The following is a 14,799-nucleotide window of genomic DNA, read 5'->3' as shown; positions in this document are numbered from 1 at the left end:
CCCATTGGTCTACAGTGGCAGTTGGACAATTTGGCTGAGTACATGGACTTCAACAACTTAAGCATAAACAAGTCCAAAACTAAAATCATGATTTTTTCCAAAAATCGTCCGCCACTGAAAAACACCAGCTCTTGGTCAGTGAACAAAGTTAGAATTGAAGTTGTTCCACACTTTAAATATCTTGGAGTTATCATCGACGGGATGCCTCGAGAGTCTAAAATGCAACAAAACCTTTGGGCCAAAGCCAAACACCTGACTGCCCACCTGAGAACGATCGATTGAAAGTTTGGAAAATTTTCGCTGATTCCTGCCATCAATTTCTACAAGGGCAAAATGGTGCCTGCTCTAACCTACGGCATGGACGCTACGATCACCATGCCACTTGGGTTCTGGCAGAAACTGGAGGGATACATTTGGAAATCCCTCCTCAGCCTTCCAAACTCCATCCCCATGGTGGCCGTCAGAAGAGAGCTGGGACTTCTGTCGCTGAACGCCACCGTCAGCGCGGCCTCATTGGCCCTCTTCAGGAAGACACTCATCCGAGATGGCCTTCCAATCTTTAACATCATTGGTCAGGAGATGGCTTCAGCGACCTGTAAGGTCCTGCATACCTGGATGCACCATCAAAAAAACAAATTGCAAGACCTACTGTGTTCAACAGACGACCTAATTACCAATCCGCAAAGAGTCACTGAAAAACTGAAAATCCAAGATTGGATAACCACCATCGAGCAATCAGCAGCGATAAAGTATCTGAAGCACTTGACTCCCACATACAACAAGCTGAAAACCCTGTTGCCGTACTGCACCAAATTTCCGGATAAAAAACTATGCAGCATATTCTTAAGAAAACGACTTAATCTGCTCCACACCAGAGAAATCCTGGGGTTAAGAAATCAATCCACTATGACAACCTGCAGACTCTGCAAAATCCCAGACTCTATTGAGACAGTTTGTCACCTTCTGTTAAACTGTCCATCGTTAGATCTAGAACGCACAGCTTTTCTGGCCCCTCTATGGGTGTACTCTGTATTGATAGAAGAAGACACATGGTGGTGCCGCCTCATCTCATGTGAAAATTCCCGTTGGGCGGTAGCCACGTCTAAATTAATGGAAGCAGCCTTCGGCCATTTACCCTCCGCCGCTGAATTTTCAACTTAACTACACTGCATACCAATAGACCCCTCCCTTGTCTGTGCTGCTCTGTTCGGAGTCCCCTCACTAGACGCCGAACGCCATGGCAATCTGTCAACGACCCTTACGTGCTGTGCCTATGTCGTGGCTTGACTCATGACTCCCTACAAGGCGCATTCTTGCAATTTTGAAAAGGAAAAAAGCTTTTCTATATTTTACGTCTGCTCTCTTGTAAAAATCATTTTTCTTTGATTACACACAAGTAAAATAAAAATAAAAAAATAGCTTCAGTATGCTGAATCTTGCATCCAGATAGTGTGCCCAACAACATTGAGTGTGCCCCAAGAATCTCACTGTGCCATCCCAAAATTGTCACTGTGTTGAATCTTGCATCTAGAAAGTGTGCCCAAAGAACATTGAGCGTCCATTAAAGTTTTACTGTATTGAATTGTGGAGCTACATACTAAGGTCAAACGATATTAAGTGTACACAATTAAATTCACTGTGCTGTGACTCCACTGTGTTGAATTCCACTTCTTGATATTACAACCAAGCCTTAACTACCCCTGCGCCTCACCATGACTCCATCCCTCCCAGCTAAATCCAAAATGAGAGCTTCACTCTGGTACGCCTCTCACCTCCCTCCCCTTAACTGCACCCCTCCCATCTCAAAGTATCCCACCCACCACCATGATCTCACCCCACCCCCTATCCAACTCCCAAGCCAGAGGAGCCCGATGGCGCGCCAACCATCCGAAGACCTCCGTTTCTCCCATCCCTTCCACACACCCGCTTCCAAGCATATGCCCTTCACCCCCCTTTACCCCAGAGTCTGCCCCCATCCCACCACTGAACCACTCACCCAGCCTCCGACGCAGACCCACCCCCCCAACCCGTGCCCTTTCCTCCCGTCGACTCCCACTAACATCCCCCACCCACCATATCCCTTCCCCTCCCTAAAAACTGCACGTCTGGCCCTAGCAAGAACAGTGGACGCATCTCCATCGCACTCCGACCCCCCCCACCCTCTAACACACACCGACTGCACTGAAACCCCTGAAAAAGACAAAATGATCCTGGTCCCCTTCAATCTCCCAACTACTTCTCACCCCTCCTACCTCAACCCATCCACTCAATCTCTCACCCCCCACCATCACCTCGCGCCCCGCCTTCCTCACCGCGCTTCCAACCCCTCTCCCTCGACTTCTCGCCCAGCACACCTAGCATCCCTAGCCCTATTTGATTCACCCTTGAATCCCCAGTCCAAAATCCCTCTGCCCAACTGCCCACCCCCACACATGCATCCAACTCCGTCCTTTCCCCCGCCAAACCCCACCTCCGCCCGTCTTCTCTTCCCATCCTCCATCGAATGGTCTGCATCAATCACCTCCCAGATCCCGCTGCCACCCTACCCACTCCCTCTGCCTCCTACCCCTGACCCACCCTTGCCACCATCCACCACCACCACCCCAACAACCTCCAGGCCAACCCCTCATTCCGAAGTAAGATGCATCCGTTTTAATGCCCACTCTGTAGCAAAAAAACAGACACAGCATCTTTGACCTCCTCACCTCTGACAGTCCAGACCTAGTCTTTATCACAGAAACCTGGTTCTCTAACGACTTTGCCCCTGTTGCTCATGAAGCACCCCTCCCCCCGACTACTCGCCTTTCCCACTCATCAGACCCTCTAGAGGAAGCGGAGTAGCAGTAGTTTTCAAATCACACTTCTCCTTCTCACTCATCGACTGCCAGACAAGCACTCCTTCTTGCCAATCCCTTCTCGTCAAACTATCACTCCCCCCGATGTTCTCCCACAGCTTCCTAATAATCTACAGACCCCCGGCTATGACAGACATTTCACAAAAAACCTCTGTGACTCTATAGCCACCATCTAAGTAAACCACCCCTCTCTCACACTTCTAGGCAACTTCAATATCTGGCTAGACATTCCCACTAACCCCATGGCCCACTCACTGGTCGACTGCCTTGATGAGCTTAACCTCCGCCTTCACATGAACGGCCCAACTCACTCCAAAGGACACATTGATGTCAGCTTCAGCTTCCACGACCAGATACATCTAACCCCCCCGTACCTCTCATCTGGTCAGATCACTTCATTGTCCCTTTCACCATCCACTCGCTTCCCTGCATACCCACCCTTGAGCCAGCTGCCCCACCCTCCACCTCAAATGCTTGAAGAAACTAAAGATCCTCCCTGACGTAGCCGAAGCCCTGCTTCAAAGACCTCCCTCAACCATCCCACGTAATGAACCCTTATCCATCGACTCCTTTGACTCTTGGCTCAATATCTCACTAACTCCACTCATCCCCACTTGCCAATCCTCCCCTCGCCGTGGTCCTTATCGCAGATGGTTTACACCAGAACTGAAGATTGCGAAACAACTGAACAAATCCCTAGAACGCAAATGGCAGAAAAGTAAAACCAACCTGAGTAGATCCACACTTGCCCTACATCATCGCCACTACAAAGCTGAAATCCGAAAAGCTAAAAAAGCCCACTACAACTCCCGAATTCTCAACTGTGGAAACTGCAGCAAGGAACTCCACAAAATAATTTCTGAATTTGTCAAACCAACCTGTACCTCAACCCAATCCACCCCATCTCAATCACTCTGCAACTTGCTCTCTCTCCACTTCTACACCACTGCTCTCAACAGAACAACTTCTCTTAACAACAAACTGGCCCTCCTCTCACCGCCACATAATCCACTCTATCAATCACCCCTCCGCCCGCCACGGCAGCAACTCCACCCACTTTCAACTCGGTCACACCAATCTTGAAAGATGAATTTCTTGACCTTCTCTCTGCTCGAAAACCATCTGGCTCCCCCATTAATTCCTGCCCCGCCTCAGTCCTCAAAGAAATATTCACACCCACCTGCGCAGGAGAGTACGCAAGAACCATCCTAAATGACTCCCTCAGCTCAGGAATCTTCCCAGACGCCTTCAAAATTGCATATGTCAAGCCTCTTCTAAAGAAACCATCCCTCGACCCCCTCGTCCCCAAAAACTAATGCCCCACCTCAAACACAGGTTCCTTGCAAAACTCATCGATCGAACGCGTACTCCCAAAAACCTCCTGGACCCAGCACAATCAGGCTCCAGACCACGACACGGAACCAAAACCACTCTGGTCTCAATCTGGGACGATCTTAAGATCACTTCGGACTCTGCAGGATGCGCTGCACTACTACTCCTAGACCATTGTGCCACCTTTGATACAATTAATCACTGAATCCTACTTGACCGCCTCCACTCCCTAGGAAACCGTGGAAACGCTCTCAAATGGATAGCCTCCTTCCTCAACAACAGGAAACAAATAACCCTCTGCTCCACCTTTGCTTCCTCCGCTCGACCTTTCAATACTGGAGTACCACAAGGAGCATGCCTATCAGCTCTCCTGTTCAACCTATATATGTCCACCCTCACTGGAATAATCCACCCGCACAATATCCTGTGCTATAACTACGCCAATGACACTCAAATAATCCTAAAACTCCTCAACTCAGACTCCAACGCTCAGCTCTACCTTGCAGCCTGCCTCCTTGACATTGATCATTGGATGATTACAAACCACCTCCTCCTAAACCCCACTAAAACCGACATCATGGTGTGCGGCAACACCGAGCTTCTACCCCACCCGATACGTTGGCCCACATCCATGGGCTATCCAACCACCACCTCGGCCACAGTAAAAAACCTTGGATGCACTCTGGACTCTGACATAACCCTCTCTCGCCAATTCAACAACGTATCTAAGTCTTGTCACTACCACCTCAAAATTCTTAGATGCATTTTTCCCTACCTCTCCTTTCCTAACAGACTTGCCGCTGTTCAGTCTATTGTAATATGTAGTGGATGGAACGGATAGAGTGGACGGAACGGATGTAATGGACAGAACGGATGGAGTGGACGGAACGGATGGAGTGGATGGTATGGGTGGAGTGGATGGAACAGATAGAGCGATGGAACGGATGGAGTGGACGGAGTGGATGGAACAGATGGAGCGGATGTTACCGATGGTGCAGATGTTGTGGATGGCACGGATGTCGCGGACGATGTGGATGTCGCGGACGGTGTGGGTGTCACAGATGGTGTGGATGTTGCGGATGTCGCGGACGATGCAGATGTTGCGAATGGTGCGGATTGTGGCAGATGTTGTGGATGAAGGTAACACCTGTTCACCATATTGTTGCCATATATCTGTATCCCTATATAAGCTATCTACCTGTATCCCCATATATATCTAAATCCCATATATACATGTATCCATCCTGTCGCCATATATCTGTATGTCGCTATGTACGTCCCCACTGTCCTGCTCACGTGCCTGGTCTCAGGCGCTTATACTGATAACCACCATATCACATCACTATGCCTACTCTCTACTATACACCATCATTCAACCAGAACACAGCTATACCCCTGTTAATTTGGCCTAGCTGTTCACATACGAACACGACTCCATGATCACCTCATCACCCTAATAAAACGTAGCTAGCTGAGAACATTCCAGCTAGCTGCTCGCATAGGCGTCCCTTTGGCCTAACACAGCCAGAACCTAGTCTGTATGTCCACCCACCATACTGAACACATCCAACTGATTTCCTCAGCACCACACCTATCGCTAGGAAGCAGATAGTATCCAACAACTACACCAGCTGCACACATATCCGGTGCACCCACGCACCATACGACACTCTCTCTACTGACATGAACTATGGTTCCCGAGGGCATTCAACCTACCAGCGCTTTGAGGTAATGCCAATGATGCATAAGGCGCTGTACAAATGCCAAGTAACATAACATAACACAGTAGTCACTGAAAGAAAATATCTGCATCCTACCCGCACTCGAGGGAACAGCTTGCTCTCCCCACAGCCACAAGCCATGAATCACATTCAAAGTGCTCCTACGTGCCCAACAACCTACCTCACTAACACTCCAATCCCGAAGAGCGAACATCCAAGAGCACACCAATGAGGTGCCTGGCGCACCCTCTGCGATCCATGAAGCACCCAGGCAAGACCACAATATGGCCACTAAAACAGTTCCATCGATCTTGGAGATTGCAGGTAACCAACCCCTCGCCAGACCTCCCCAACACTGTGCCAACCCACACGCTGAATCGGGACCCACGAGGAAGACTTTAAATCCGTGCACTGCACTGCATGCTTCTGCTAACATCTTATATAATTCATTGCATCCCACTTTATCTCGACCCAGTGTTGAATGATTCCATTTGTGCCATTATCCGATCACTAACTACATTTGTTAGCGGCGGAAAATCTATACCACTTAGTTCTCATTTGTCCATCTCAACCACCCCCAGGGCACCCCTAGTATCTTCATCATTCATTTTAGTGGGGAGGGGACTTATCACTAAGGGATTTATCGTCTGTGTAAATACAAAAGACCCACTTGCAATGATTGTATTTTGTCTCATCAATTTGCTTCTTGTATTTTGCTTCTCCACTTTTTTATGGGCCCCACACTGTGTTGGTATTGTGCCACTCCTTAGGGTTCCCACCATACTCCCCATACAGGAACACCCTCTCACCAGAGAGGACATGGGACTTTTTTTTTTGCCGCCTGCTACTATGCGGCGAAGTGAACAAGCCCTTCGACAGAGTCCGAGATACAAATTGATATTTCAATCGCGATACCTCTCGTTCTACCTCTATGACGAGGACCAATTACAACCTCTCTCACCTCTCTCACTCGAGGCTCGTAATTACACGAACAGCATTTCGTGGCCCCGAGCCCCGGACCCCCAGGACAAACAGGCGAAACAGGCACTTCTCAGTGCGCGCGGCAGTGTCTATTTGTCAACGTTTCCGGGTTTGTGGGCGGGGCTTGTCTCTAGAAGAGATGTATATGAATATTTAGGGGACTTAATGTATACTTGAAAAGTATATATGCATATTCAGGTATATAGGTACTAAATGCCTCACCCTAGCAACAGAAAAATGCTTAAATCAGTCCATGAAAGTCCACTTGAAAATCCACAGAAACACGGTGATCACAAGCACGGCAGGCACAGCAGGCTCTCCCGAGGCGAAACAGGCACTTCCGGGCACTTCAAGTGCCTATTTGTCAACGTTGCTGGGTTTGTGGGTGGGGCTTGTCTCCTAGCAACAGAAAAAAGCTTAAATCAGTCCATGAAAGTCCACTTGAAAATCCACAGAAACACGGTGATCACAAGCACGGCAGGCACAGCAGGCTCTCCCCAGGCGAAACAGGCACTTCCTGGTACTGCTCGGTGCGTGCACGACGGTGTGCGCGGCAGTTCCTATTTGTCAACATTTCCGGGTTTGTGGGCGGGGCTTGTCTCCGAGACCGTGCCTCATTACTCCCAATGTCTTAGCTTGAGAGTGTAGCAGCGGTTTGAAGCTTCTTGGTCTGTGTTCTTGTCACAGTAGAGATGGTTTCACAGGGTTAGTGCTGTCACTCCTATGTTTGTGCGAAACAACCATTTCCACCTGTTAATGACGGGACCGTTGTTAGCATCCTGGTCTGCTCGCGGGTGCTGCTCTGGACGTCTGGTCTGACCAGGCGTCCAGAGCGGCACCAGCGAGAAAACTAGTAACAACCTCACCGCAACACTTGTAGTGAGGCCCAATGTATCCATTTGTGCCTGCGCTTGCAAATACAATGTTTTCCTTGTTGCCACTACCTGCTGCTGATCTTGCCCCGGCCTTGCCAATGCTCACAAATGCCCAAGACTTCGCAATGTTTACATCTGTGCCACTACCTCCCGTTGGTCTTTGCTCTGCCGTGCCTGCAATTGTAAAGACTCAGCAACGCTCTCTACTGGGCTACCTGTACCCGTAAGCAAACGGTCAGACCTTTCTGCTGACGCTGATGAACAACTCACTTATTCTAGTACACAGGCCCCCACCCCCCTCAAGACATTACAAACATAAACCCCATAGCCTCTACCACGTGCTCCCCCTCCTCTGGCCGAACCCCACACCTCACCAAACCAGGCAAAACCCCACCCCACCACTCAGCTGCGCCCTGATCAACTCTGGGTCGCTCCCGGCACATGCCTTGGATGTACACTACCTAATCTCCAGCCTTAATCTTGACCTCCTAATAATTAGCGAAACCTGACTTCATGAAGCCTCTGGCCCAGCCCTAGCCCTAGAAATCCCTCCCGATTACTCTATAATCAGGCAAGACCACCCCCACCGCTGATATCATAGCTAAAGAAACCATTGAGATAAGAAAGGTTCACAGCGAATTTGGAAACGACGACAACTACCTTCTCCTTAAGGTCAACCCCTCCCCTAACTACACTATTGCCCTCCACATCGCCTCCCGACCCCCAGGGCCAGTCACAGATTTCCAAGAAGCCCTCACACATACCCTCTCCACCAACAGTGACGTCATTTCACCAAAATGCCAGGGGTAGCAGAAGTGACATCATATGACCCTTGACCCCCTGATGACATCACAGGAAGTGATATCATTTGACCCCACCCCAAAGTGATATCGCCGGAAGCGATGGAACACGACCTTTCACCCGTTGACAATTCAGGAAGTGGCATCACATAGCATTGTACACTACGAAAAATATGGTTATGATATCACTATAATGTGATGTACATTTCATACCTGAACGGATCGCCATATGTATCCTTAAGATCAGTGTGTGTATAGGCCCATATTACCAAATTACTGTGATTGCAAGCAGACGTCCATAAACAAATGATAATGATGTGTTATTATATAGCACTTAAGCTTAAGCGCTTTACATAGAAGAAATATACATCCAATATCACCCAACCTGTGTTGGTACCCATTTATCAACCTCAGAAGGATAAAAGGCTGAGTTGAGGTGTTAGAACAGACTAAATCAGTAACTCAACCCCTGAAGTGTGCCTGAAATAAACCTTTAATGAGTCTAGCAATTATTGTATTGAATTCCAGAGAGACACATTTTTTGGCATTCCTATTCTTTCTTATTTAGGTTCAGTGCTGAAAGTGTTAGACTTGTGGCCCTCATGTTCTTATTTTTCTTCTTTTTTTAAGGGGCCTGAACAAGAAAGCTAGACACTACTGAATTAAAGAGTCACATGGTGCTGGCCACATCCCAGGAGCATGCATTGCAAAAAAAAAAAAATGTTTTTTATTTGTTTTTTTTAGAGGTCGCAAGGGAGACCTCAGAGGTCGCACTTGCAACCTCTGGCCACCCCCAAATGGCGACCCTGTCCACCAATCTAAAGAAATCCACCAAATCCATCCTCCTAGGAGACCTCAACCTCGGGGCTCAATGATCCCAACGACGCCCCTGCAACTGCACTCGATAAAACACTAACCACTCTAGGATTCAAACAGGCCATTACAAAGCCTACCCACATCAAAGTTCACACCCTCGACTGGATTGCTCACCACAACTGTCCCCCCACCATCACCTCTGTCTCTCGAATTCCCTGGTCAAACCACCATGTCATCCTCTTCGAGTTGAACACCGCCAAGGCGGCCCCAAAGCTAGAGACTCCCCTTCCCCCAGCCCTCACCATGAGCTCCTGCCAGCTCACCAAAGAAAGGCTCACACCCTTCCTTGCAGTGCCTGCCCTCAGCCCCCCATTTGCCAAAGACCCTGAAACTCTTGCCCTAACATTTAATATCATCGCTGAAGCCGTAGACGCCATTACCCACTCACTGTTGTGAACCACTAGAACGATGAGCCTGCTCTAATCACTAGTAGTTGGTTCAGTCGTAGCACGTGGACCAATGACAGAAAAACCCTTCCCTCCAAGAGCGCAGCTTGCAGGGTAGGAAATACACCTGACAGGCCAGGGGCTTGGGTGAAAAGTCAGGAGCAGCAACAGAGCTAAAGGAAAAAGGGTAAGGTTACAAGGTCAATAATCAGAACACTTGATCACGTAGTGCAAGCGTCGACCCTCCCCCACACAACCCCACTCTTATCTGCGGTGTATGCTGAAACTGTGAAGAAACTACTTGACTGTGATAACAGTAGAAGACCAGGTACCAGTATGAGAAGGTAGTGAAGACTGAAGAAATGTCCCCAAGTGTTGTTCAATGAATAAGTCCCAAATCACCTATCCCGAACAGCACAAGGGCGCAACTAACCAGTGTCCATAACAATCCACCAGGAGCAGCAAAGCGTCCATTCATGCAATCCAGAGGAAAAACATGACAAGAAGGGTAATATCAGCAGAGCGTCCAGTACCCTTAATGGAGATGACAATGGTGCACAGAATAATCCATATGCATAGCATCCAAAAGGTAGAAGAAGCAAGAGACCTTAGGGCACAGCTCAGAGTAGTGAAGGAAGAGATGATAACAAAGGAGCACAGGAAGTAGTTTGATAAGGAAAGTAAAAAGTGGGGCTCAGAGGGATGGATGTGAAGTAGAACACTCTCCTGAGATAATGATGCAAGCATCCTTCCGGAATCAGACTCGATAGTTGCAGTGCCCAAAAATGAAGCAGATCACGGCAAGAGACGCGGCACAAGTTCCAAGGGATATTACAAAGGTGGTGTCAGGGACGAAGCAGGAGTCGGTCGCCGGTAAGTTCAACAAGGAGAGGGACCTGACGTCAGGAAACAGAAAAGGCGTAAACCAAGGCAATCAGTAGAGCAGTCCAAAATTGATGTACCAAAGTATCGTAGAAAACACAGAATAACGTAGTGCGACTTAACGAGGAAACCACAGTTAAGGAGCGCTTGTACAGTGTTAGCAGTTCATTCAAATAACTTTTTGCAAGTGACGGGAGGCACGTCGTGCGTGAGTCACGTGACCGTGTCGGACTCTGAAATGCTGGGAAATGTAGTGCCTCCGGTGTTGGGATTGCATTAAACGCCAAGGGAACCTCCAGGTATTGCAGGCAGGATGGTGGGACACTGGATCTGTGCTCCGGGTCATGACAGTACCCCCTCGCAAAGGAACCCCATACTGGGGACCACGAAGGCGGCCAGACCAGAACAAGAGCAAGAGACGAGGAGTATGCAAGTTAGAGGCAGGTTCCCAGGTCCTTTCCTCCGGACCATATCCCTTCCAGTCCACCAGGTAATACCGTACACCCCTGCGAACACGAGGGTCAAGAATAGCATGGACCTCATATTCATTCTCACCATGGAGTTGTTGTAGGCAAATTCAGTGGCTCCCAAAACCGCTAACCAGTCCGACTGGTGTTGTAAACATATGCAACGCAGGAACTGTTCCATAGTAGAGTTTGTACGTTCCTTCTGACCGTCAGTCTGATGATGGTACGCAGAAGAAAGGCGTGCATCAATGCCCAAAGACGTAATCAGTGAACGACAACATCGAGATGTAAATTGGGAACCACAGTCAGAAATCATTACAGTAGGCAGCCCGAAATGCCGGACCACGTGGTCAAAGAACAAAACTGCCAATCGCGTGGCCAAGGGAATGCCATGACACGGTATAAAGCGGGCCATCTTAGTGAAGACATCTACGACCACCAAGCTGGTGGACTTCTCCTTGACTACAGATAGGTCCATGACGAAGTCAAGAGTCACTGTGTGCCAAGGATGGGGAGGGAAAGGCATTCTCATCAGGAACCCTACTGGCTTTCCCGGTTGTTTTTTGCATTGGACGCAGGTGGCACAACGTGAAACATACAGATTGGCATCTTTTGTCATACCTGGCCAACAACACCAACGGCGTAAAAGATCACAGGTCTTAGCTTGCCCTGGATGTGCAGCAAGGAGAGAATCATGGGACCATTCCAAAGCCATGGTCGGGGAAAGGTTGTCTGGTAGGTACAATTTACCTTGTATGTATGGGAGCCCTGAAACAAGACAGACACCCAAAGTATCTAGAATAGAGGAATGGTCCCTTGCCCATTGTTTCAGCCTGTTCAGAAGGGAAGTAGACACCGAACAAACACAAATCACCGAACCAGAGGGCAGAACTGTCGGTTATGGTTTGGGTGTGTCTAGGTCCACGCCAATGCGAGATAATGCGTCAGCCTTGCCGTTCATAGGGCCAGGGCGGTACGTGACCGTAAAGTCAAACAACGTGAAGAACAGATGCCTTCGAATCTGTCTGGCATTGATACACTTAGTATGTGACAGGGCCTGTAAATTTTGATGGTCCGTATAGACGACAACGGGATGCCAAGCTCCTAGGAGATGATGTCTCCATTCCTTGAATGCAACTCGTATTGCAAGCAACTCCCTTTCCATGATAGTGTAGTTGCATTCTGCCTTACTTAATGACCGGGAGTAATAGGCCACTGGATGTGGTAGCCATGTGGAGGGGCACACTTGGGATAGAATGGCTTCAACCGCCACGGCAGAGGTATCAGCTTCCACAACGAAAGGAAGAATGGGATTGGGGTGCTGGAGGACTGGAGCAGTAGTAAATGCCTTCTTTAAAGTTTGGAAAGCCACCTGTGTGGATTGATTCCAACAAAACGGAACTGAGGGGCTCGTGAGACGGGTAAGAGGGGTGACAATTTCTGAAAAAGAGGCAATAAAGCTACAGTAAAAGTTTATGAAACCCGGAAACGATTGCAAAGCTTTTACGGAAGATGGAACAGGCCAATACAGCACTGCTTGCACCTTGGAAGGGCACATGTGTACTCCCTCCGCAGAGATGCGAAACCCCAAAAATTCAACCGAAGAAGCATGAAACAAACACTTCTCTAGTTTCGCAAAAAGAGAGTGTTCACAGAGACGCTTCAAAACCGAACGAACATGTTGCACATGTTCCGGTAGGTTTTCAGAGAATATCAGGATGTCATCCAGATATATTACCAAGTAACAATCCAACATATCATGAAAGATATCATTGATAAAATGCTGAAAAGTAGCCGGGGAATTACATAGCCCGAAGGGCATAACACAATACTCGAAAATGCTGAATTTCGTTTCAAAGGCAGTTTTCCATTCGTCGCCAGTTTGAACCCTCACCAGATTGTAAGCCCCTCTCAAATCAAGCTTGGTGAACACCGTGGAAGAAGACAACTTGTTCAACAGTTCTGAAATGAGAGGTAGTGGGTATTGGTTTTTGATGGTTAGCTGATGATGATTTAAGCCCCTCTCAAATCAAGCTTGGTGGACACCGTGGCAGAAGACAACTTGTTCAACAGTTCTGAAATAAGAGGTAAGGGGTATTGGTTTTTGATGGTTCGCTTGTTCAGGGCCCTATAGTCCACACAAGGGCGCAGATCCCCCTCCTTCTTTGGTATGAAGAATATTGGGGAGGTAGCAGGAGAACGAGAAGGACGAATATGGCCCAACAACAAGGCTTTGTCTATATACTCCCGCAGATGTTCTTCCTCTTTCTGAGTAAGGGAGTATATACGGCCATGTGGGATGACAGCCCCGGGTACCAGATCAAAGGGACAATCATAACTCCGACCAGGAGGAAGTTTTTCGGATAAACCTTTATCAAAAACGTCCACATAAGTCACATACTCAGCAGGTAACACAGGAACTGAGGTATGTGAAGTGGCGTTGATCAAGGGAGAGGCAATAACCATAGCTAGACAGGGTGAGGATGCAGCCACAAGATGCTTCTGTAGGCAATGTTGAGCACAATACTCAGAAGAAAATAGGACCGTATGTTGGACCCAATCGATGACAGGGTTATGGGTTCGTAGCCAAGACATCCCAAGGATAACCCCAAACTGTATGGTTGAGATGAGGTCAAAAGTAACCCTTTCGGAGTGTCCGTCAGAAGTGGACATCATGATGATATGATATGATATGATAGTTTATTTATATAGCGCCTATACACAATGTGTTTCAAAGCGCTTCAAGGCCAGGGAGGGAACAAGGGAAAAAACAATGACATTCTTACAGGCCATGAACAGTAAGGATGTGAAATTAATTATCGTATTCAGCCTGACGACATTTCAGATAGTGCAAGAGCTATGACATAGATAAGGAATGGAGGGGGAGAGTGGGAAGGAAATGGAAACAGACAGGTGACTACCATACTAGGCCTGACAACATTTTTGGTAGAGACAGAGAAAACAAAAGGTGAGGGAGAGGGGTGCAGAAAGGGAGGGGAGGAACAAAACACGCGACTATCATACTAGGCCTGACGACATTTCAGATAGTGCTGGAGGGGTGGTGGGGAGGAAAAAAAACAGTAATGAGAGGGTGGAGGAAACAGACCAGGTTGCTATCATATTAGGTCCAGGGACAATTCTGATAGAGTAAGTGCATAGAAGAAAGTAAGGGGAGGAGATAGGAAAAGGGAGAAGGGAAAGGAGGAGAGAACAGAGAGTAAGTAGTCAAAAAGAGTGGAGAAGCAAGAGTGGAGAGCAAATACAATTGCAGAAGTCAGTAGTAACACATAATGTTGCAAGCTAGGATACGCGATGAAGATGGGAACAGCATGATTCAGGGCCACCATGAGTACAAGATGCAAAGGAAGTCCAGCATGAGAGTTGAGAAAGGGTGACGCACCGTGAATGAATGAAGTCCATAAAAGTCAAATCCAGCATTGGCCACATCCGTGACATATCCCGAAACCAAGCAGGAGCCGTCTACGGCCTGCACTTCTTCAGGTATGGTTTTAGGGAACAAGGACAAGCCGTGTTCTTTGGCTAACTGAATATCCATGTTGTTGCCACTAGCACCTGAATCTATCATGACGGGGCATGAGAAGGAATACTTGGCTGAGGTAGAAA

The sequence above is a fragment of the Ambystoma mexicanum genome, chromosome 6q, assembly GCF_040938575.1.
Source record: "Ambystoma mexicanum isolate Mex_15411 chromosome 6q, UKY_AmexF1_1, whole genome shotgun sequence".
NCBI classification, from domain to species: Eukaryota; Metazoa; Chordata; class Amphibia; order Caudata; family Ambystomatidae; genus Ambystoma; species Ambystoma mexicanum.
This window is presented reverse-complemented; position numbering follows the sequence as displayed.